This window comes from Coenobita brevimanus, chromosome 64, assembly GCF_032717465.1.
Source record: "Coenobita brevimanus isolate Jiangsu-jjx chromosome 64, ASM3271746v2, whole genome shotgun sequence".
NCBI lineage: Eukaryota > Metazoa > Arthropoda > Malacostraca > Decapoda > Coenobitidae > Coenobita > Coenobita brevimanus.
Window position 1 is genome coordinate 15,938,819 of NC_137017.1, and position 25,132 is coordinate 15,963,950.

Sequence of the window (25,132 nt, forward strand, 5' to 3'; positions counted from 1 at the left end):
TGACTGCGTAAGGCAAAATATAGGCCAAGTAGAAGGTAGAAGAAGTAGTGCTATTTACTGTATAACTGTTTACTCTAAATGTTAATAATTTGTATTATGTTCCTACAATCATTGCAGTGATGTTCTTGTGGCGGCCTTGGGTTTGTGTGGGTGTAAGTGAAGTACAAGAAAGCAGGATTCCAGAGAGATGGCAGTGTGATGGTGGTTCAAGAGGAGTGAAGGGAGACTGCCTGGAGAACTCAGAGTAGCAGAGGGGACACGACTGCTTGGAGAGGTTGAAATCTGTTGTGATGGGTATAGTACTGTCTCCTGTTTTTCCTGTCTCTTGTCTGTCCCTCTTGTCTTTGTCTCTCTTGTCTTTTTCTCTCTCTCATGTCTGTCCCTCTTGTCTGTCTGTCTCTTATCTGTCTCTTTTCTGTCTTTCTCTTGTCTGCCTCTCCTGTCACTCCTGTTTGTCTGTTAGTGTAGGCAGGTAACTATGGAGGGTTGAATTGAGCAAGGACACTCATTCTTACATTATAGCCAAGAATGAGATGGAGGGATGGAGTGGAGAGATGGGGGGGGGTGTAAGTTGGAGGGATGGAGAGTAGATACAAGTAGATATGGGAGTGAGAATGTGTGTACGAGGGATGAGTGTGGGTAGATATGGTGGAGGGGGGTGTGAGTTGGAGGGATGGAGATGAGAGGGGAGGTGTGGGTTGGAGGGATGGCAGTGAAATGGCAGAAGACAGGACAGTGTGGAGGAAATTTGTGGCCACACCTTACAGGATTAAGATGTCTGGCAATAGATAGATTAGATAGATATATAACTGAATTTCCAGCAAGCACACTGTATTGATGTGGGAGTGGTAATGTCCAGTGAAAACATGTAGTAACCAAGGAGACTCATTCATACCTTCATAACTATAAAATTAATGAAATTGTAATTAATTAAGTACTAAATTTGTGAGAATGGGCCAGTTCCACCAGGTGAAGGACAGACTACAGTATAGCTAAGTGGCAAGATTATTTTTTCCTTGGTTAAGAAATCTAAGTGAGATGGAAACGCAGATTTTACTCTTAAATTGGTATAGCTTTTTGTCCTTTTGTGGAGGGATACAGCTTAATGCCAGATTAACATTATCTTGCCTGTACACCTTTCCCATAGCCCAGAGGTCAGCAACCCTTAAAGCTACAAGAGCCATTTAATTTAAAGTTTCAAACAATGTAGTACTCTTGGAGCCGCAATACAAAAAATTCTCAAACTGAAATCTGCAGTATTCTAAACAAAACATTACGGTAATACTGTTTGATCTACTTATAGTATACAGTATTGTAGATCTTTTCAAAGTTTCATAAAAATGTAGTACTCTTGGAGCTGCAATACAGAAAATTCTCATAAACCGAAATCTGCAGTATTCTAAAATCTAAACAAAACATTACGGTGATATTGTTTGATCTGTTTATAGTATAGATCTTATCAAAGTTGAATGAAAAATCTAATGTTGCCTTGCATGTATAATATGATGCCTTTGTTCTGAAAGAATAAATGATTATTTATGAAGCTCTGGAGCCGCAAAAGTGTCCTAAGAGCCTCGTGCGGCTTCTGAGCCGCAGGTTGCCGACCTCTGCGTTAGCCCTTCTTTAGCATAATTAACAAGTCATTTAGATACGTGTGTTAGAGCAGTTAACAGACTATACAGTAGACTATGCAAGAAAGATTAGGGAACAGTTGATACGTTATGACTTAAGTTTTATCCAGTGTGGGTGAAGGCATTGGTAAAGTATACGGTATATCTACAGAGGTGCAGTCATAGAAATTTACTGTCCATTGCATTGGGCATGTGGAGAGAATGGAGGATGACAACTGGATGCAGCGGGAGGGAGGTGTGTGTGTTGAGGGTAGAGTTAAGGGGTAGATTGAGATAGGACGGGACTGGAGTGTAGTGGTGTTGTGATTAGGAGGGGTTGAGTGAGATGGTTTGGGCATGTGGAGAGGATGGGCGATGACATTTGTGTGTGGAGGGTGAGAGGTGTGAGCATGGAGGGTAAAGTTGAGAGGCAGACTGAAAGACCTGGGATGAAGTCAGTGTCCTCAGGGATAAAGGGCTGGACAGAGAAGCTGCTAGAGATCAAGCAGCATGGAGAACTGCCATTAGGTGATCAAGGCTGATATATGGAAGCATCTTAGAGTTTTTATAAATGAATGAATGAAGGAAATAAGTTCCCTTTTCCCGTTCCATTAGGCGGGTAAAGATGTTGAGGTATAAATGTAAGTCTATCTATCTATCTCTTGCCAGATGCCACAATCCCATAAGGGGTGGCCATTTGACTTTGAGTTATTTGTTTTATGGTGCTTCCTCTATTATTTCTTTCCCTGTCCTTCCTTTCTGCACCCTTCCTCACTCCAGCATAGGGTGAAAAAGATCAGGATGAAGGAAAATGAAGGTTGTTCCTAGCTAGTTTGCTGTTTGCATTTGCTTAACTTGAATAGGGAAGTAGCATTATACCGTATAGGAATAAATGCCTTGGTTACGAGGCATATTTGGGTGTTAACATATTTCACTGAGAAACTTATTTACTAGAGCCCTTAACTCAGTTTTGGGTTCATGCTTATCTGGATATGAATCTAGGAGACTTCATGCTAAAATTCCCCTTCTGCAGTCCACCATCCTCCTGAGAGATAGGTAGATATGTGTATGGCAAGAATATTAACTGACAGACTCCTTGAAATGGCTGGTTTGATACAGCCTTCAGTATGTCCTTCAGCCTAAGATTTAACTGGTGTTGATGGTTGAGGTAGCACTGGCATTGTAGTTCAAGGGTGGAGTTGTAAAGCATGTTTGTACTTTAGGGCAGTACGACGAGGGCAGCTTGATGACAGAGAAGGCCACCCCTGCTGTGGTGGTGTCGGGTGGTAGACATCCACCACCACCACCACCACCATCAGTGATGAAGGGGAGCAACTTGGCTGAATACTACAAGATGAGTACATTTAAAAATGTTATACCTAATCATTTAGGTGCCAGTCAGTTGAAATAACCATTGATGGGCCAGTGGAGTGTTTTATACATAATGTATAGTTTTCTATAAATCTTGCTGTGGTGCTGCTTTTGCTAATTGCCAGTTGGTTGCAGAACTTGCCTCAGTAGGTGTTAGTCAAAGTGCACTGCAACTTGTGCTTAAATAGCTGAGGAAGCTAAAGTTGCAAGAATCATGCAGAACATTAAAAACTCAATTTTGCTAAGTGGAATTATTTGCAGTAAGTGTGCTGCAGTTAAATTGGCAGTGCTAACAACCATATTCCAGGAAATGATCACTGCCACCCCTTGTGCCTTAGGTTTTTCTTAACTTTTCCATATAGTTTTAAGTCTTTGGAGACTTGCAACAGAAACCATATAGCCATTATTACCCCATCAGTAAATAAAATATCCCCAGAGCTGGATAAAACCATTGGCTGTGGCAGGAGTGAATTAACACACAACAGGAAGCTCCCTGACATCTCTTCTGTAATGATTTATTTTAGGGGTTAAACTTAAGTCAGTTGGAGACCCCTGCATTCAAAAGGAAGCTCCCTAACACCTCTTCTTTAGCTGTTTATCTAGGGAAATCAGTGGTGTGATAGTAAAGCCTTGTCTTATATGCAGATTTCTAAGTTCCCTTGGTACTTGTTGTTCTCTCAAATGCTTGATTTTATTTTTAATGGAGAGTAACAGTTGGGTGTGGAAGGTGATAAGTGGCAAGGTTGAGGGTAGGGGTGAGAGGCAGACTGAAAAAGACCTGGGAAGAGGCCATAGGGTGTGACCTCAGGGCTAGAACTGAATAGGGAGGCTGCCAGAGATTGAGCAGTGTGGAGAGCAGCTATTAAGTTATGAAAACCGACGCATTCAAACATGTTGGAGCCTTTATAAACGATATGATAGCAGTATTTCCAGAGTCTATATAAACGATACGAGAGCAATATTTCCAGAGTCTATATAAATGATACGAGAGCAATATTTCCAGAGTCTATATAAACGATAGGATAGCTGTATTTCCAGAGTCGATATAAACGATATGCTAGCTGTATTTCCAGTCTATATAAATGATACGATAGCTGTATTTCCAGTCTATATAAATAATACGATAGCTGTATTTCCAGTCTATATAAATGAAACGATAGCTGTATTTCTAGTCTATATAAACGATACGATAGCTGTATTTCCAGAGTCTCTACAAAGTATACGATAGCAATATTTCCAGAGTCTATATAAACGATACGATAGCTGTATTTCCAGTCTATATAAATGATACGAGAGCAATATTTCTAGAGTGAATATAAACGATACGATAGCAATATTTCCAGAGTCTGCTGTATATAAACAACACGATAACAATATTTTAGTCTATATAAACAATACGATAGCAATATTTTCAGAGTCTGTATTATAAATGATATGATAGCAATATTTCCAGAGTCTGTATAAATGATATGATAGCAATATTTCCAGAGTCTATATAAATGATACGATACCTGTACAGTATTTCCAGAGTCTATATAAACGATATGATAGCTGTATTTCCAGAGTCTATATAAACGATACGATAGCTGTATTTCCAGAGTCTATATAAACGATACGATAGCTGTATTTCCAGAGTCTATATAAACGATACGATAGCTGTATTTCCAGAGTCTGTATAAACGATACGATAGCTGTATTTCCAGAGTCTATATAAACGATACGATAGCAATATTTCCAGAGTCTATATAAACGATATGATAGCTGTATTTCCAGAGTCTATATAAACGATACGATAGCTGTATTTTCAGAGTCTATATAAACGATACGATAGCTGTATTTCCAGAGTCTATATAAACGATACGATAGCTGTATTTCCAGAGTCTGTATAAACGATACGATAGCTGTATTTCCAGAGTCTATATAAACGATACGATAGCAATATTTCCAGAGTCTATATAAACGATACGATAGCTGTATTTCCAGAGTCTGTATAAACGATACGATAGCAATATTTCCAGAGTCTATATAAACGATACGATAGCAATATTTCCAGTCTATTAATCCTGTATTTTTCGAACTGAAGATGTAGCCTTATTAACCCCATCAGAGCTGTAAGGCCTCCCTGAGTTTTAAAATGCCTGGTGGTGGCAAGAATAAAACAGTAAATCAATAAGGAAGAGGTGTTAGGGGAGGTGCTTCGAGAGTACCAGCCCCTGAGTTGTAAAAATTGCCAAGTACAGTAAAAGTCCCGTTATTCGGCATCTATGGGACCAGGATGATGCCAAGATATTGGATTTACCGAATAATCAAAAACCTACCCACTCAGTACCTTAAATATATTGGTGAACACTGTCATCACCACTTATGGTATTACAACTGTTTGGAGAGAGTATACTGTACAATACTGCAATCAATACAGTACTGTACCTGAATCTGAAATATATATATATATATATATATATATATATATATATATATATATATATATATAAATTAGTGAACATATACAAGTGTAATGACACAGTAGGCATACAAGTCAGATAACACTTCCTAGATGGCCGAAATGATACGTAATATTACCTACCAGCTCAGTACATCACTTGTATTGGTGAACTGATCATTACTTACGTTATTACAAATATGTTTGGAGTGAGTGCTGTATACAGTATTTTTTCCAAACACAAAATAAAATAGTCTGAAAATTGCATAAAATAAAGTGAAGGAATATGAATTGCTGAGGTCTTTCTGATGAAAGTTAATCGTACATTTAGCATTCATTCTTTTCTTCGTTTTTTTTTCTTTACATGTGAAAGGGAGAGTATTGATGGAAACAGTAATGTATTCCATTAACCACTTAATAACCTCCGGCATTGAACAACCCATTACAGTAAAAAACTGTGAACAATTATGGGAAGGGAACGAAGGTCACTGGCATGTTTACACGACTCTACGATACGATTCCAAGCAGTCAGAGGGTCGGTTAATCTCAGATGTTTTCGCCCATTTGGTAAATGCACTGTAACTTTGTAACTTCTCCCGTGAATCATAGCATGGGTTTAGGAAACTAAATAACACATTGTTAGGTGCGCCAGATGATTATCTTCACATCTTTAAGAAAATGGAAGAAATTTAATCCCTTTGAGTACGTAGAGTAAGTTTCTTCCATTCTTCTATCAATTTGTTTTTCTTAAAAACGTGAAGATAATCGTCTGGCTCACCTAGCAATGTTATTTAGCTTTCCAAACCCATGCTATGATTCGGTATGAGTCACGGAAAAACTTATAAAGTTACGGGGCATTTACCAAATGGGCGAAAACATCTGAGATTAACCGACTGCCTGACTGCTTGGAATCTTAGCATAGAGTCGTGTAAACGTACCAGTGACCTTCGTTCCCTCCCCATAATTGTTCAATTTTCTTTATAGCTCACACTGACTTGATATCACTGACATCGGTACTGTAAAGGGTTGTTCAGTGCCGGAGGTTATTAAGGGGTTAATGGGATATATTACTGTTTGCATCAGTACTCTCTTTCACATTAAACAAAAACGAACAGAGGAATGAGCGCTAAATGTACGTTTAACTTTCATCAGAGAGACCTTAGCAATTCATATTCCTCCAGTTTATTTTTAAGTATTTTTCTGACTCTAGGTTACGTTAGGTTTGGTTAAATTATTAGGTACATTTAAACTCGGTTAGGTTAGGTTTAGTTAAACAGGACAGTCCCTTCCACCATTATGCTGAGGAATAAAAATACTGTATTAGAGCTGTCACAGCCATACAGCTAAAAACAACAGGAAAACTGATTTAACAAGCAACATTTATTTATGGGTAATACATTACAGTATCAGTGGTTCATGGGCTACGCAATTACCAGTAAATGACACTTTCAGGAATGCGTCAAGAATGAATGAATTTCAAGAATTAGCGAGGGGGCTTGGAACGTAACTCTCGCTAATTTGGAGGGGGTGGTTACTGTATTGTATGATACTATCCAATATTGTAATCAATATAATACTATACGTGTCTGAAAAAATATAGAAATTAGTGAACATACAGAAGTGTAATGAAACATTAGGCCTATAAGTCACAGATAACACTTCCTGGACTGCCGAGATGATTCCGGACATCTGCTGAACAATCAAAGATTTTCGTAAATGGGACTATTTCTCAAAACTGCCGAAATGTCGGATCTACCGAATAATCAGCTGCCGAATAATGGGACTTTTACTGTAGTAGCAAGAATAAAACCAAAAATATATCACTAAGGAAGAGATGTTGGGGGAGTCAGGGAATTGGAAGTACTGTGTAAGTTTGAATTAATCTGATTTTTTTTTTTTTTTTTTTACAAAATGCCTGCGTCTTTCTCCTTCTGCCTGCGTCTTTCTCCTTCTGCCTGTGTCTTTCTCCTTCTGCCTGTGTCTTTCTCCTTCTGCCTGTGTCTTTCTCCTTCTGCCTGCGTCTTTCTCCTTCTGCCCGCGTCTTTCTCCTTCTGCCCGCGTCTTTTTCCTTCTGCCTGCGTCTTTCTTCTCCTGCCTACGTCTTTCTCCTCCTGCCTGCGTCTTTCTCCTCCTGCCTGCGTCTTTCTCCTCCTGCCTGTGACTTTCTCCTTCTGCCTGTGACTTTTCCTTTTACCAGTGACTGTATCTCCTTTCTCTCTCCGTCCTGTCGTCTCTCTACTGTTCCACCTTTTCTTGATTTTTCCATAATTCTATTGGGCCTACATTTCCCCCCTACTATCAGGCTAGACATTTGGTATTATGCCATGGATAGTTTAAGGCCCTGCCATTAACACTGCCCCATCCTTCCTTCCTCCCTATCCTCCCCTTCCTCCCTATCCCTCCTCCCTATCCTGCCTTCCTCCCTATCCTGCCTTCCTCCTTGTGCATTAACACCAAACTGTTTCATCACCAAGCATCTTCATGGCCAAAGCTGCTCCCATGCCAGTCTTGGTGCCATGTAGCCAGTGTGACTTGGTGCAGGTTCGTTGGTGCTGGTTCATTGGTGCAGGTTCCCTGGTGCAGGTCATTGGTGCTTCCTACTGTGACACTCTTAAATGCAGTGGGCAGGCATCTTGCACTGAATGGTTCTTGACTTTGTTCATTTCTTGTTTGGGAAGATTTTTTTTAACTGTTGTAGCTTCCTCATGTAATGCAGACTTTGAAATAGTCTCCAGAATTACTTCAGTAGATATAGATTAATAGATATAGATGGATAAAGCACTCAGGGAGTATGGTGAATTATCTTTAGGTGTATTAGCAGTGGTTATAGTTTCTGCCGTTTTTCTAAATCTGGCCATCGTCAAAGTCGTTCAGTGAGTTAAGGTGGTGTTGTCTGATGCTTTGAATGTGTCAGATGGTTGTGCTGCTTAGGTGCCTGGTGGTGTAGTGGGTTAAGGTGGTGGTGTCTGAGGCTTTGAATGTGTTAGGTGGTTGTGCTGCTGTGTTTACTGTAGATGTCTGAAGATGTATATAGTGGGTTATGGTGGTCCAGCCAGATGTGCTGTGGAATATTAATAGGTCTATTCACCTGTGGCAAAGCTAACAGGTCTACAAGTGTTACTTTTTTTTTTCTCTCCAAGGAAAGTGTAAATATCTGCTCTTGGAGAGCTTTGAGTGATTTTATGAAATACAAAGCTGCTCAGCCTGAACTTTTGTTGATTTATCATGTCAGCCATTGCCTAAGCTGACTGTTGGGTGCATTTCAGTTTGACTTTAAGGAGGCATTGTAGTGGCTTATGAAATACAAAGTTGCTCAGCTTGAAATTTTGAGTTGATTTGATAGGTCAGCTGTTGCATCAGCTGATTATTAAACAGTTGTCAGTTTTGGCCATAAGGAGGCATTTTAATACAAGTTTCACATTCTGAGTTTGAAAGAAACTTAAATATTGACTGCAGTCTGTGCAGATAGGCTCTTGTTGTTTAGGTACAGAATTTAAACTTGTGATCTTGTGTTTAGGTAATCCAGTTGGCTGGTGTTTGAAGGTTAGGTGTGTGTGTGTGTGTGTGTGTGTGTGTGTTAGATTAGGTCAGTGGGTGTAGGTGTAGAGTAGGTCAGTGGGTGTTGTAGATTAGGTCGGTGGGTCTGGGTGTACATTAGGTCAGTGGGTGTAGGTGTAGAGTAGGTCAGTGGGTGTGGGTGTAGATAGAAACACAGCTAATGTGTTGTTGTATTTGCAGGAAACAGATGGCGTTTAACAAGATCTGTGAAGAAGATATCAAGATGGCAAGATAAAGCCAGCTGGGTAAATAAGCCAGCTGGGTAGAGGAATATGCTGCATGTTTGAAGAAGATTGGTAATGTGTTATAACTGCATCTCAATCATTTTGCTTTAACTTGGCCTAAAAATACCTTGCTAGTCACGAAGAAGTGCTGTGGAAAGGTTTCAACGACCTAAAATTACCATCTTTGAATCGTGTTTAGCTATAGTGTATTAGATCAAAATTAATGATGTTAGTCATGCAGTGTGGTGGAAAGGTTGTAGAGCCAGTGAACTATGTGAAGTCAGCTGTCAAAGGATATGTCTTGGCCAAGTTTAAGTGAAAGAACTGTAGTTGTGTGTACAGAAAGTCCTCGTTTGTGCTAGTCATGAAGTAGTGTTGTTTTCATGTACTTTAAATCGAAGTAATTGTCAATGTGTTCCCTGGCTGGTTTATATGGTAGTGCTGAAGTGATGTATTTTGTGGCCAGAACAGGAACATGTTGGTCTGCTGGCTGAATTGGCCCTTATCCTGTAGTTCACCACATTCCTTTATGGGATGATAGGGAGGTATTAGACTAGTAACCAAGGAGACTCGTGTACTCCACCATCCTTGGAGGATAAGGGAAGGAATTGGGGCATGTTTGTTTGATGGCATTGTCAATTGAAGTACGTTGTTGATCAACCCCAGTCTGCCTGGCCAAGCAGACCTATCAACCACAGGCAAGCAACAGCCTTGCCACCTCATTTAATGAACCAGTGTTCCCTTGTGGCTGACAGTGCCCTGCAACGGCAAGGTGTGTTGAATAGTGTGGAGGTTCGGTTCCTGGATGGATGCTGCATTTGCATAATCCAGTTAACATGGGCACCATAGCAGGCCACACATCACCCCATTATTTGGTGATATGGTTACCACCCAACACTGTAAATGGTTTCCTGGGTTGCAGGAAACCATTAGGCCTGTCACCTGGTGTAAAACCACATGAAGTGGAAAGAAGAGAAAAAGTGACAGGAAGGAAAGGGAGAAGTAGGGAGTGAGGACAAACGGAATGATAAAGTTGAAGGAAGAATAGGTAGTACTACAGTGCAACCTCAAAAGTTTGCAAACCTCTAAAGTTCAATTGCCTTAATTTATGAAAAATGTCATTTTTATTTACCAAAACTAGCTCAGAAATAACCAGAGACTAGTAAAAAAAAAAAACCCAGCTACACCCATCTGGTACTGATGACCTCACCATAAAGTGTGTGGTCACCCATAATAATAATAATTTCCTTTCCTCCTCTTGGGTAAACTCTTTATTATTTGAGTCAGTTTTATCGTATCCATAATTGTGGCTTCAAACTGGTGTCCTGGCTTTACCAATTAGTGCAGTGCTGGGAACAAAAATGATGCAGTATAAGAATGCAGCCACAAGTACTTAGTGTGTGTTGTTAAATGACTGGTGATGGAAACTACCATGTATGACAAATTTGACAGTTCTCAGTGCTGTACCAACTGAAACCAGAGTAAATAACTCATTGCAGGTGTTGTCAAAGATAGCGGTGGTGTTAAACCTGACAGTGTATGACATTACAAAGCAGTGTGATAAGGTTTTTAAGTTTTTGAGTGGAATTATGGTAAATATTCCTTTATCACACAACACCATGCAACACCACTTGTCAGACGTCAACTGATTTTATTCACTTTTGACTGAAGCATGATTGTTGGTATGCAGCAGTCTTAGTGTAATTCTAATAGATCATTTGCATCACAGTTAAACCACTGTGCAATCTATTTTTGAGTAGATATAAACCACCACCATCTTCCATTTTTTTTTCACACACACACACACAATGTACTTATGTATTTCATCACTGAGATTGCAGTATTTCTGCAAGATTATAGTAATGCAGACTGGCAGTAATTGTACGTATCATAAAATGTCTTAAACTGTGTAATCAGTTCATAATATGTGAAGTGTAGCATCACGCATGGGTTGGTTATATGGTTACCTCCCAACATTGTAAATGGTTTTCTGGCTTACAGAAAGCCATTAGGCATGTTACTCAGTGTAAAGCCACCTGAAAAGGAAGGAGTAATAAAAATTGACAGGAAAGATGTGAGAAATAGGGAGAGAGGAGGACAGAAACAAAAATAATGGAGATAGTGGGCAGTGCTACATCAAGGAGTGGATGGTGGTTGCTGAAAGATGTAAATATTCATGTTCAGTACTGCAGTTTTTACGTAAATAAATGAATGCATAATTACTGTCCCTTACAACTTACTGATTGATGTTAAATATGAATACAACTGCAAAGTGTTTTAGAACAAGGGGACATACACAAGATGAGGAAAGGAAATGTGAAAGAAACACTTCATTGTTTGTAGGTATTATAGTACTGATCCTTGAGTTAAGAGATGAGATAAATGGTAGTGTTAACAATGGAAAATAGGATGCCTGAAGCCAGCTAGTTAGCCCAGACAACAAAGCTTGTGTCAAAAGCATGTCTAAAGCATGAGAATTAAGACAGCCACAGAAATGCTTTATTAAAAGTTCAAATTTTTCAAAAGTATCAAAAGGACACAAGAACTTCGAATTTAAGAGGTTTCACTGTATATCAAGTGAGTGGATGATCACAGTCACCTACCACCTGCAGGACTAGTAATCAAGGTGACACATGAAAGCAAGCCTCCTGTACCTGTAAAGTGTATTGCTATAGCACATTGATATGACTAGTAGCCATAACCAAGGAGACTGCCACCTCATGAAGGCAGCTTTCTCCATTGTCTGTTAAATTTGTTATAGCATGTTATCAAACCTGAGAGATCCCTGTTCCCTTTTGTCTCAGTTGATGGCAGTGTGTAGTGTGATTGGAGGGTTGATACGACTAGTAACCAAGGGTGATGGTATCTAGGGCTGGTGGTGGTACTGTCAAAGCTGAGGGAGTGTGGCCATGTGTGGATTACCACTAGGGTGTGGGAAGGAATTGCAACTTGTTCACTGTTTGGTGAGAGGTTGTGTATGTGGTGTTAGAGGTAGACTATGAAAAATGCTGACATGTGTGTGCAGTGTGTGTGTGGGGGGGGGGGAGAAGCATATGGAGATTTCAGGCATGAAAGGATTAGTCTTGCTGTTGAGTGTGTGGTGGATTTGTTTAATTTTTATTTTGAGGACATGCTATGTGCTGGAGGTGGAGCTGGTGTTAGCTGTGTGGCTAGGGTAAGGAGTGGCTGGAGGAAGTTCAGAGAGCTGTTGCCTCCTGACACTGAGAGGGCTCTCCCTCAGTGCTAAGGGATCTTTGTATGTGGCATGTGTTAGGAGTGTAATGCTGTATGGTGGTGAGACCTGGGCAGTGAAGGATGAGGATGTTCATAGGCTTAAACATACAGTAATGACAACCATTAGATTTGTTTTTAGTGCATCCTTGAATGACAGGCCTTGGGAGGGGTGTTAGGAATGCAGTTGAAGAGTTGAGAAGAAGAATGGGACTTGAATGTATTGATGTAGTGATGAGGAGGGGTAGGTTGAGATGGTATGGACATGTGGAGAGGATGGAGGGTGAGAGCTGTGATTGTTTAGGGTCGAGTTGTGAGAGGCAGACTAAAAAAAGACCTGGGATGAAGTCAGAATGAGACCTCAGGGATAAGGGACTGGACAGGGAGACTGCCAGAGATCAAGTAGTATGGAGAGTTGCCATTAGGTGACCAAGGCTATGCAGGCATGTTGAAGCCTTTGTAAGCGATAGGAAAATAAATGAAGTAACCAAGGAGACTGTCATACTTCATAATTAAGGACTATCAAACATGCAACCCCTCTCCCGCCCCACTCCATTTTTTTTTTTTTTTAAATCAGTGCAACCCCTCTATTTATTAATTTTTTCAAACAATGCAACCCCTATCCCCCCTATCTTCATTTTTTTTTTTTTATCAAACGGCATAACCTCTCCCCCCATTTTTTTTTTTTCCACCAATGCAATCCCTCATTCTCCAGTGTCTTCATTTTTTTTTTTTTTTTTTCCAATTCTGTCAGTTGATAAGTGTTTCTGTAAAGTTTAGTCAGGGTGCAGAATTTTCCATTACCAGTTGTATGGTGGGAATACTCTTAGTTTAGACCATACCTGTGGCTAAACGAGGACATCTGTATATGCACTGTACCGTATTTGTGGATGTGGGAGCATCTCTTGGCCAGTCAGTTAGACCATAGGATTTTTCAGCAAAACTTCACTCGTGTAGATTTTAATATATTGCGGCCCTCACGATCCCATATCCATTACTTATATATTTATATGTGCTGACCATATTTTCTTTATTCCAATAAATGTATCTTTAATGTAAATGTTTCAATATTTTGTCTAGTGGAGTAGAGTTTATCGCCTTTTAAGGCTAATGAAAAACAGCTTGATTTTGACAAGACAGTCCTATAATTTCCGATATTTGAGAGGTAGTAAAATTAATTATGCTTTTTAAATCTAACGTCAGTTGCTTTGCCAATGAGTGAAGTATTGCTGCAACTTTTAATCAAAATACTAAACGCACAACCAAAGAACTGCAGCTAAAAAAAAAAAAAATGCATGCTCCCGGTGCAGACCAAAAATTATTGAAACATCTCGACATATTGCATCAGTGGCACATAGTGATGCAGCTTGCCAATTTTTATTCCATCTGACTACAACTGTTGCATGTTTATCTCATTTGTACTGCTGTGTCAATGGTCACTGCCCCTCTGAAACATCTGCTTGCATCCCTCCACCACCCTGGCGGGTGCACAGCACCTGTCTAGCAGCAAACTCTCATCCGTTTTCTATCCAGCTCTCAAATGCAGGAGTTAACCTTCATGTACGCAGTAGGTCAACTCTTCCTACTGCCTATGATCCTCCAGTCTTTTTAATGCTGTGTCTAGGCATCTCAAGATGAACGATCTTGAATTTGGCACTTAAATTAGTTTTTTGTTGGAGGGAACAGTCGTTCAGGTTTTCTAGCATTTGGTTCCTTCTTCCTTGCATAAAATATTGATTTAAATTGTTGTGGGAACAACATTGCCTAAATATTACATACTGTAGTGTTCATCTGTCATGTTGGACTAAAAGACCTGTTGCCTGGGTATGAATGGCTTGGTAGGCCACGAACAGCATTACTGATTTTATACATACAGTACTCTATTAGTTGCCTACTTGCACCAGACCATGAGCAATAGATTTAAACTTCAGCCAGTCTTGGTTAAGATGTGTGTGTGTTTATGACCAAGAAATTAACAAGGGGTATATAAACTGTAGCAGCGAGTTCATAAGTAACCTTGTAATTTTGTAGAAGTGCTATACCAAGGTTTTTTAAGGGAACGAAGTCTTAAGAGGTGAGAAATGTTACTTCATTACTTGTAAAAACATAATGTGGCCATATTTTTTTTTTTTTTTTTTTTTTTTTTTTAAGATCTGTTATTGGTAGGTAGGTTATGGCAACATTCCACGAGTTTAGTAAGAAATCATATGTCATTTGGTTGTCTATGCTCCATAAATTAGAATTGGGAGACTGAGGGAAGGAGTGGAGAGGGAGAGAATTAACTAGGAGTGTATGTGAGTGAGGTAGGAGGGGAGACCAAGGATGAGATGGAGGGCTGGAGTGAGAGACTAAGGGCCAATTCACACTATACGGTTCGTCTTCGTAGGGTTACGGTTCATTTGCTATGTCACTGTTCACACTATATGTCCATGATCTCGTCAGTCTGCGTGCAGCTGTGGCTCCGACAAGAAGCCTCAGAAATTAGTGTAAAGCAGCTTGCTGCAACTTTCATCTTTGCACAACTACTTAGGTGACAATGCCACTGATGTTACAACCATGAATGTCACGAACAATGCAAGCTCTTTAGTAGACATAACTAGACAGGGAGGAAATGCTCCACAAGGTGCATTCATTGTAAAAGAAATTTAAAAGATTCTTGAAGTCCCACTGGTTCTCTTCCATGGGCATAAAAAGGGTTGAGAGAGAACCTACCAATGGTTATGAACAGGATGTTGGGAGAACCTGTGAATGGTAATGGATAGGGTGTTAAGAGATACCCTATGAATGGTAATGAATAGGATGAAGGATAAAATGCTATTTGTCGCACTGTTATAATAAAATAGTGAAATATTTAAATATCTTACCCAATTTTTCCAATCCCTCTCTATTAATTTCCATATTTTTTCTTTCACATGGTTATCGTTGTATTTTCTGTTGCCCATGTCATATAGTTCCTCGTAGCCTCTGACCAGTTCTAATAAATTTTCGTCACTCATGACTGCTTATAGTACTGTTCATGGCCAAAAGCAGTGACAGGCTGAAGTTGTCCTCTGTCGTCTGTAAACACACCGTGACTGATACGTATCGATGATCACACTGATCGGTGGAGGTAGAGAGAGTTTCCAAACGTATACGTTTCGTTCGTTAGAGATTTCTTCCAAACGTAGCCGATCCGTACGAGTGAAAGCCGCACGAAAGATGAACAATAAACGGAAAATATAGTGTGAACAGCCCCACTGATTTCGATAAAATAATTAACGTACGAAAGCCGTACGGAGACGAACCGTGTAGTGTGAATCAGCTCTAATGTGTGAGGTGGGGGGGGGGAGAGGGAAACTGAGGGATTGAGTGGAGGATGTTGTAAATTGAAATGGGATGGAGAGGGAAACTAACTAGGAGTGTATGTGAGTAAGGTGGATGTGGGGTAAGAGGGAGGGGGAGACTGAGGATGAGATGGAGAGATGAGTGGAGGTATATAGGAGAGGAGGGTGTAAGTTGGGGGTGGAGTATGAGAGTGAGGTGGAGGGATGGAATAGAGGTATGAGAGGGAGGGAGGTGTAAGTGGGGGGGGATGGAGAGTGAAACTAAGTAGGGGTTTGTGTGAGTGAGGTGGAGGTGGGGAAAGTGGCAGGGGGAGACTGAGGATGAGATGGAGGGATGGAGTGGAGAGGTGCATGAGAGAGGAGGGTGTAAGTTGGGGGGTGTAGGAAGATTAATTCTGAGAGTGTATGTGAGTGAGGTGGAGACTGAGGATGAGATGGAGTGGAGAGATATATGAGAGGGGGGTGTAAGTTGGGGGAATGGAGAGTAGGAAACATAATCAGGAGAGTGTATGTGAGTGAGGTGGGGGGAGCTGAGGATGAGATAGAGATGGAGAGGAGAGGAGAGGAGGGTGTAAGTTGGGGTGTGTGAAAGACTAACTAGGTGAGTGTATGTGAACAAAATGGAGGGATAGGGGAGGGGGTGTAAGTTGGTGGAATGGAGAGTAGGAAACTTATCAGGAGGGTGTGATTGAGGTGGTGGGAGGGCAGGTAGATGGCAGTGGACAGGGAGGAGATATGTACCCTCACAGGATCAAGGTGTCTGGCTATAGGTAGATATAGCATGTCCACACTTTCACATTGTTATTGTAATATGGCCATTATATATTTTTACAGTTTTATTTGTTTGCTTGAGATTATACTCTGAACTTTAGCTTGGCCTAAAATTTTAAATCTTTCCAGCCTGAATTATGAGTTGTAACTTTCTTAAAACAGGATAGTAGGCACAGTGTGAAAAGGATTATGAGTAATAGCATTGCCTTTCTGTGCCTCGAGTTACTCTTATGTGACACAGCTGGAAAAGACTGAAAAATTGGGCCACGTTAGTGAAGAGTAAATATTGTTCAGTGGAATGTGATTTTGTTGATATTTAACATGCATCACAACCAGTCCATGTTGGTATTTTTGAACCTCTTCAGTACTGTTACATCTTTTCTCACTGTATTGTTCCTGTGTCTCAGATGATTTTATTCTTGCTGCTGCCAGACGATTTTACTCAGCTTAGGAAGGGTCTCTCATACTGAAGGGAGGCTATGTCCCCTCCAATATGAGATCGCACTCCAAGCTGAATAAAATCATGTGGCATCAGCAGGAATAAAATGTCCTCATACTGAAGGGGTTAATTGGCTCATGTCTTTGGTACACTGTATGCCATGTTGACTGTTGCATTGCTTAATGTTATGTATTGATGTTTAACATGCCTTAGCAAACACACGTTGCGTGGTGCACACAGTGTTTAGCACTGCATGTTAAGTAGCCGTTTTGATCACTATGTTGTATGCCATGTGTTCTTGTATAGCTCTGCCTGGCATTAGCTGGGTAGAGCAATACAAGACGTGGCATCTACACAGTGATTTGAAGGGCACACTATTGGAAGCCCTACCCCATCTCGATAAATCGGCCACGAAAATACGGACTGGCAACCCTCCCTTGGGGTTGCCAGTCCTTATTTCTCTGGCCGATTTATCGAAATAGTTTTTTTTTGCACCTTCTCCACTTAAAATGTATATATCTAGTGGAAATAAAACCAATGTATTATTACAATGTCTTTATTATATACATATAACTTTTTTTTATATTACATATTATATATGTATAGTACTTTGAAAAATATCAGAAAAAGAATACCAATAGACACGAATAGTACGAAGGAGACATCACTTCGTACTATTCATGTCTATTGGTATTCTTTTTCTGATATTTTTCAAAGTACTATAAATATACAAGTAACTTATATTCAAAATTTAGCACTTAAAAAAAATTATGAACTTAAAAGGATATTCAAAATTTAGCACTTAAAAAAAAATTATGAACTTAAAAGGACAATATACAAAGACATTAAAGAATTAAAGAAACATATTAAAAACAAACAAAACAAGACACATGGAGCAGGACAGAGGAAGGACAGCAGGACATAGCAGAGATGACAGGGCAAGAACAGCAGGACATTGCACAGAAGACTCGGCTGGACATAGCAGGACATGACAGGGAAGGACAGGGCACAATGACAGGGAAGGACACAACAGGGCAGGACATAGCACAAATGACAAGGCAGGTCATTGCAAGGCAAGACAAGCAGGATACAGCAAGAGATGGAAGGGCAGGACACCCTAGGCAAGAACAGCAGGACACAGGGTAAGAATAGCAAGGAGGGGAGGACAGCCCAAGGATGGCACGGCACAGCAAGAGCGCAGATAACAGTGCATGGGTGTAGGGCAGGACAGGGGTGGCAGGGCACAAAGCAGGACATAGCACAGATGATGGAAGGGCACAACAGGGCAGGTCATAGCAAGGCAAGACAAGCAGGATACAGCAAGAGATGGAAGGGCAGGACAACCTAGGCAAGAACAGCAGGACACAGGGTAAGAATAGCAAGGAGGGGAGGACAGCCCAAGGAGGGGAGGACAGGGGTGGCAGGGCAGGGGAGGGAACAGCAAGGGTGTAGGGGAGGGCATGGCTGCATATTGCAAGGGTGTAGGGGAGAGCATGGCTGTACAGTGTATTGCATGGGTGTAGGGGAGGGAAGGAAAGTGCAAGGGTGCAGGGCAAGTAAGTGATGGCAGGACAGGGGTGGAAGGACAGGACATGGTTGACAGAACAGGGATGGAAGGACAGGACATGGTTGACAGAACAGGGATGGAAGGATAGGACAAGGATGACAGGAATAGCAAGGGACACCTGGTAAGGCACAGCAAGGGTGGGGGTGGTAAGGTGGGTTGCATGGTGGTAAGGTTAGGAAGAGGGAGGAAGAGGAAAGAAGAAAAGGGAGAGAAGAACGAGGAGAAGAGGAGGCCTAATACAATAAGAGGGGGAAGAGGAGGAGAGGAAGCCTAATACACAAAGGGGAGGAGGAGGAGGAAGGAAGAAAAGAAGGAGCAGGAGGAGGAGGAAGGAAGAAAAGAATGAGGAGGAGGAGGAAGGAAGAAAAGAATGAGGAGGAGGAGGAAGAAAGAAAAGAATGAGGAGGAGGAGGAAGGAAGAAGAGAAAAAGAACAAGGAGGAGGAGAAGAGGAAGCCTAATGCAATACGGGGAGGAAAAGGAAGGAGGGGAAGAACAACAAGGAGGAGAAGAGGAAGCCTAATACAATACTTAACTATCTGAAGTACTAAAACAGACAGAGAATAAACACTCAACTTTGTTTTCCTTTGTAATATTAATGCCAGCAAAGGGTATCATTAGTTTATGCTTCAAAAACTGCTTGTGGGTCAAATAATAATAATAATTTACTGGCAAACCCCTATCAGTAATTCCTCATTTAAGATACTTTCACTAAGCACAGTCTCTCTCTTAATGTCACTCAAAAATACACTTTTCACAAACTTCTTAATTAATCTCAAAGGTGTGCTGTGAAAGATCAATGTTAATTCATCTAAAAATATAATTTTTTAAAATTTAACACAAATAAATATTGCTAGTTAGTTCTGTCTTGCATATGATCCTTAAATGCTGGAGAAAAAGTCCCTCTTGCTGGGACCCAACCCTAACTTCACGCAATCAGCAGTTTACGGGAATATATATCAATTATTAAATGAGGAATTACTTACTGCTGGCATTATACACAAACAAAACTCACAATTTACACATATTCTGTTTTTAACTGTGTGGAAAATGTACCACTAGATCTCAGATGATGTGTTTATATATACAGTATTTCAAAGCTATGCATATATATACTGAGGTGTACATGATGGGCCTGTAGAAACAGTTCAGTATTTTTATATCATTTGTATCGTACCATTCATGAAGGCTCCAACATGCATTCATTGGCCATAGTCACCTAATGGTGGCTGTCTATGCTGCTCAATCTCTGGCAGCCACCCTATGACCTTGTCTCGTATTTTTTTCCCAGTCTGCCTCACAACCCTACCCCCGAAAGTCACACTTCTCACCTTACGCACCCAATTGTTATAAAGTTGCGGTGCAGGGCAGACACCTTCAGGTGGTGGCACTGATATAACCAGGCCGTGTCCAGTGAAAAGGGCTAGATGCTCACTCACTGACCATTTAAGCCCCTGGAATCCTGACTACCTCACATATTTCTCCCTACATAAGTGCTTCAAAATTATCAACTCCAGGACTTTCCTATTCCAGACCAACACCACTACAGTGCCAAAAATCCCTCGTGGCTAAACACACAGACACAGGACAACAAGGGGACTCGCAATGCAGAAAAACATGAACACATAAACCACCACCACAACCCAACAAGACCTCCACACAGAGTTATAAGGCTGCGTCCTCCCTCCAACCTCACTATGTACCTCTTCATAATAACTAATCCCATGAAACAGTGAAATTTTTAGTACTGAGACAGGAATGAGTCTCCTTGATTACTAGTTCAACTGACCCTCCAGTCTGGCCCCACTTTGTCAGAGGAACATAAAAGCATTACGGCCATTCAAACCACCAAGGAAGTTGTACTAGACCTATTACTTGACCACTGCCCCAAATTAGAAAGTTACCTAAATCCAAATAAAATGGGCAATCATTTTTATTTTTCCTCCTTTTTTTCTTATTTCCTTTTTTTTCTGTTAATAATTTATCCTGTACATACTGCCTACCTAGCCACTACAACCATTCAAAGCTTATAACTGCACGCCAGCACTAAATTTCACAAGATAGAGTCAATATTTTTTTTTCTCGCCCCTAAAACGGCCCCCATTCAGAAGGAACTGTGCTGTGAAAATACATGGAATTTCACAGTACAGGTCATCGGCTCCAACCACCTGCACTTGTTGCAGTCCGCCGATGGCTGTGGCCGTCAACCTCTTTTTTTTTTTTTTTTTTTTAATTCCAGTACTTTATTATTTCAGAGTGTACACAGCTTTTTATATATATATATATATATATATATATATATATACAGTACTTTATTTTTATTACTTCACACTGTACCTAGCTACCTATACACACAAGGCCACTACAGACATCCACAAATCTGCAGCCAAACAGGACCCTTCAAAAACCATCACCAGACACCCACCCCTCACAAACAACCCTTCCCAGAGAAACACGAATACACCTACTCTCTCTCACCCTCTCTTTACTCTTTGTCTAAAAATGCCTTGTGCTCTCTCTCATGGATCTATCTATCTATCTATTGCCAGACGCCTTAATTCCGTACGGGATGGCCACAAACGTATCGCCTCTCTCATGGATGCTGGGTTGTAAGCATAGTATATAAACACTAAAATACGATGCTGGTTATGAAGAAGAGCCATGGAAGGCATGTAATAAAAACTTGCATTACAAAAAGTACTTTAAAAAAATCTATATGCCAAGAAACTGTTTACAACGCTGAGTGGTAACCATATAATCAAACCATATGTGCTCCCTATGTGTCAAGTGGGTTGGTGAAGGGTTAGTGCCCCTCCCCATAAACAAAAGTCAAATGGCCCCCCCTTACGGGATTATGGCAGCTGGCAGTAGGCAGACAGATAGATAGACATTCTCATCCTATATACCCAACACTAAAATTCACAAGGATACATATTTTCTTTCCTACCCCCTTAAAACGGCCTCCATTCCAACAGAACCATACTGTGAAAAACATATGGAATTTCACAGTACAGGTCACTGGCTCCGTCCACCTGCAATACCTGTAGCCGAAGTGCAGATCCACCAGTGGCTGTGGCCGTCATCCACTTTTTTTTTCTCTCTTTTCTAACTTTATTTCTACTACTTCAGATGGTACATAGCAACTACCTAGATATACATGGCCACTACGGCCAAACAGAAGCCTTCAAAAACCATCATGAGACACCCACCCTTCGGACACAACCACATCCAGAAAAACACAACCTATACTCTCTCTCTCTTTTTACTCTAACTTGATCTAAAAATGCCCTGTGCTCTCTCTCATGGATGCTGTATTGTAAGAGTACAGTATATAAGCACTAAAATATGATGCTGGTTTTGAAGAACAGCTATGGAAAGCATGTAATAAGAACTTACATTACAAAGAGTACTTACAACCTATTCTCATCCTATACCCAACACTATTTTTCAGAAGGATACATATTTTTTCCTACCCCCTTAAAACGGCCCCCACTCCAAAGGAACTGTGCTGAGAAAAGCATACGGAATTTCACAGTACAGGTCACAGGCTCTGATGCATTACCAGTGGCCTAAGTGCAGTCCAGTAGCCCAAGTGCAGTCCGCCAAGTGGCTGTGGCCGTCATCCACTTTTTTTTTTCTTTTTTTTTAAACTTTATTTCTACTATTTCAGACGGTACATAGCTACTACTTAGATATACAACAAAAACCTTCTAAAACCATCACCAGACACCCACCCTTCAGACTCAACCATACCCAGAGAAACACAACTCTAACTTGGTCTAAAAATGGCTTATGCTCTCTCATGAATGCTGAGTTGTAAGAATGCAGTAAACAGGCATTAAAATATGATGCCTGTCACAATGAAAAGCTATGGAGTGAATGCAGGTCTAATGTTTTGTTTCTGCCAGTGGGACACGTATAAAAAAAAACTACCAAAACATGAAAATTTGTGCCAAGTTAGAGTGAAATGAGTATACCCAGACTTCAACACAATCATCATCTTTCCTTCAATGCCAACACAATACACAACTCACACACAATGCACTATGCCCACAGTGTAATGCTTCCTGTCACACCACACCACACTCACATTTACCACAGTGTAAGGCCTCCCCCCCTCACCACAACACACTACTACAAACACTCACCACATGTACCACAGTGTAGGCCTCCTCCCACACACCACACCACACTACCACAACAGACAATCCTTCAACATATACCTTTGGGGCTGCCAGGGTTTCTGTAGTCAGTCAAGTGGGATTACAAGCCAAGATTTACTAATACAGGGCAAATATTCTTCAAAACAGCATAATTTTGATATAATAGGTTTATCATCCACTGACAAAGGAATTCAATTTATCATGAGAATTAATTTGCTGGAAGGGAAGGTTATGACGGCCAATACAGGTGATAGGAGGGTCAGAGGCATGTAATGATTTTAGCACTACAACAACAGGGTCTCTCTTTCTCTCATGACAGAAATATTTGAGGTGGGAGCAAAGAACAAAGAATAAACAAGCATTAAGGGGGCGAACTATCAGTACCACGCCTAGTGAAATGGACTAATCATCATCATCATCATCTTCGTAACCAATTATTTTTCAATCATCGTAACCATTTTTTTTTCTTTTTCAAGTGGTCACTCCTATCCTGTTTATTTATTTTTTTTACAAATGGATAAAATGCATAGGGCCCATAAAGCAAAGAGGAAACCCAAGAGACAGTGAAATTAACTGCAAGCCCAATGAAATGGCTCATACACTCATTCACTTACCATTCAAATCCTAGTATCTTACACACACACACACACAGAACCATGGGGACATCACACATCCTTGCTCTCTCTAATCATAAACCACGACAACCCAACCCAACAGACATCAACACCATCACAAACACCCAAACGATACACAGACCAAGAAAACGCAACAATGAAGAAGAAATATCAACAGCATAGCCTAAGAATCAGCATAACGATAGTAATTCTAAAAACGTATCAACCATTGGCTGTGATGTTGGAGACCTTGCAACTTTATACAACATCGTCTGCCATCATCCAATCCTATGTCACCCTATAAGGAGCGTAGGAAGCCAGGGCTAGGCATACTGCACAAAATTATCTGCTCAACACATAATACTGCTGATTTCTGAGATGCCCTGGGTTGAAAGACGATAGAGACCTGACAGGCAAATTGGTTCTTGCTCATGCTTAGGAAAATATGGCAAATGACTGTGTGACAGGAAGAGATATATCAAAATAGTTTAGTCTATGGGCACCCTAGGATCTCTCCCTACCTATATCAATCTATCTATAGCCTGACGCCCTAATCCATATAGTTATAAAATTTCAAACACATGGCACATTTTCCCACATACCGATAAGAGTATAACATATTCCAATTCAACATATAACTATAGTCAGCTTATTTCCACCTCACAAAACATGGCAACTTTTATCACTTCAGTACTAAATCACTGATGTATAAAATTCAGTATGCTTTAGTGATGGGGTACGGATCCAGTCTCCTGGGTTACTAGTCAAATTAACTCTCCAGTCTGACTACACTTGGCCATAAAGCTAACGGTTATGAATCTCTGTCAGGTGAAGCAAACTGACTATAGAATAAATCAACAGAAATAAAGACACCAAAAAAACACTCCCACATCAATATATAAAACATAGTCAGCCACAGGAAAAATAATATAAAAAACATAAACCGTATTAACGATAAATGTTCGTATATATGCAGGGAAAAATCTCGTTTATCTCTCACCTAAATGAAGAGAATCACCTGCTATTTTTAATGAGGGGAATAAAATCAGAATGATTGTTATTTTTGTATATAAATGAAGAGAAACGACTCAAGTTGCTCATCAACCTTTGACATAAACGGTCGTTAACTAAGGATGCTTGTTAGTTTTAAAATCTCAGTGCTATTTAGGACAATACATTTTTCTTTTTAATGCAGAGAAGCAGAAACTGAAGAGTGCAAGAAATAATACACAAAAGAGAGCCAAATGCAAGATATCTTACATCTGATATTCCTGCACACATTGCATTTACAAGACTGGAGGTCACAGGCAGAGGGAAATAGAGATTGAGAAAAATAAATTCAAGTTGACCTGCTGCCAATTACAATCAACCAAAGAAGGACAAGAGTACATATTTTTTTTCATGATATTTTTTCCTGTGGCTGACTGTGCAGTACATCACAATGACATGGTAATAATAATAATGCAAATATAACAAGAAAATGGGCATAACAATTGGCGTACAAATACAATAGCCAACATCAACAGTTCAGGAGGGATAATATATACAAAACACCCATTTTTATTGTTGGGTAAACAAGCACTATGGCTTTTTTGCAGAGTCCTTTTATTTGCCACAGTTATTTACAATCTTTTGGGGTGATAATACCCGCTGTTGTGGTGGTCCCTGGCTCATTTTAATTACTAAGAATCAGAGTCAATGCTGGAGAAACTAAATACTCGAATTTAATCAAAGAAAAGAGGCAATAGGAGCTCCAAAATTCTTACAACCAAGATTATCCTCTAATATTCTTCATACGTGTGTGTGCATCTTTCAGGAGTTT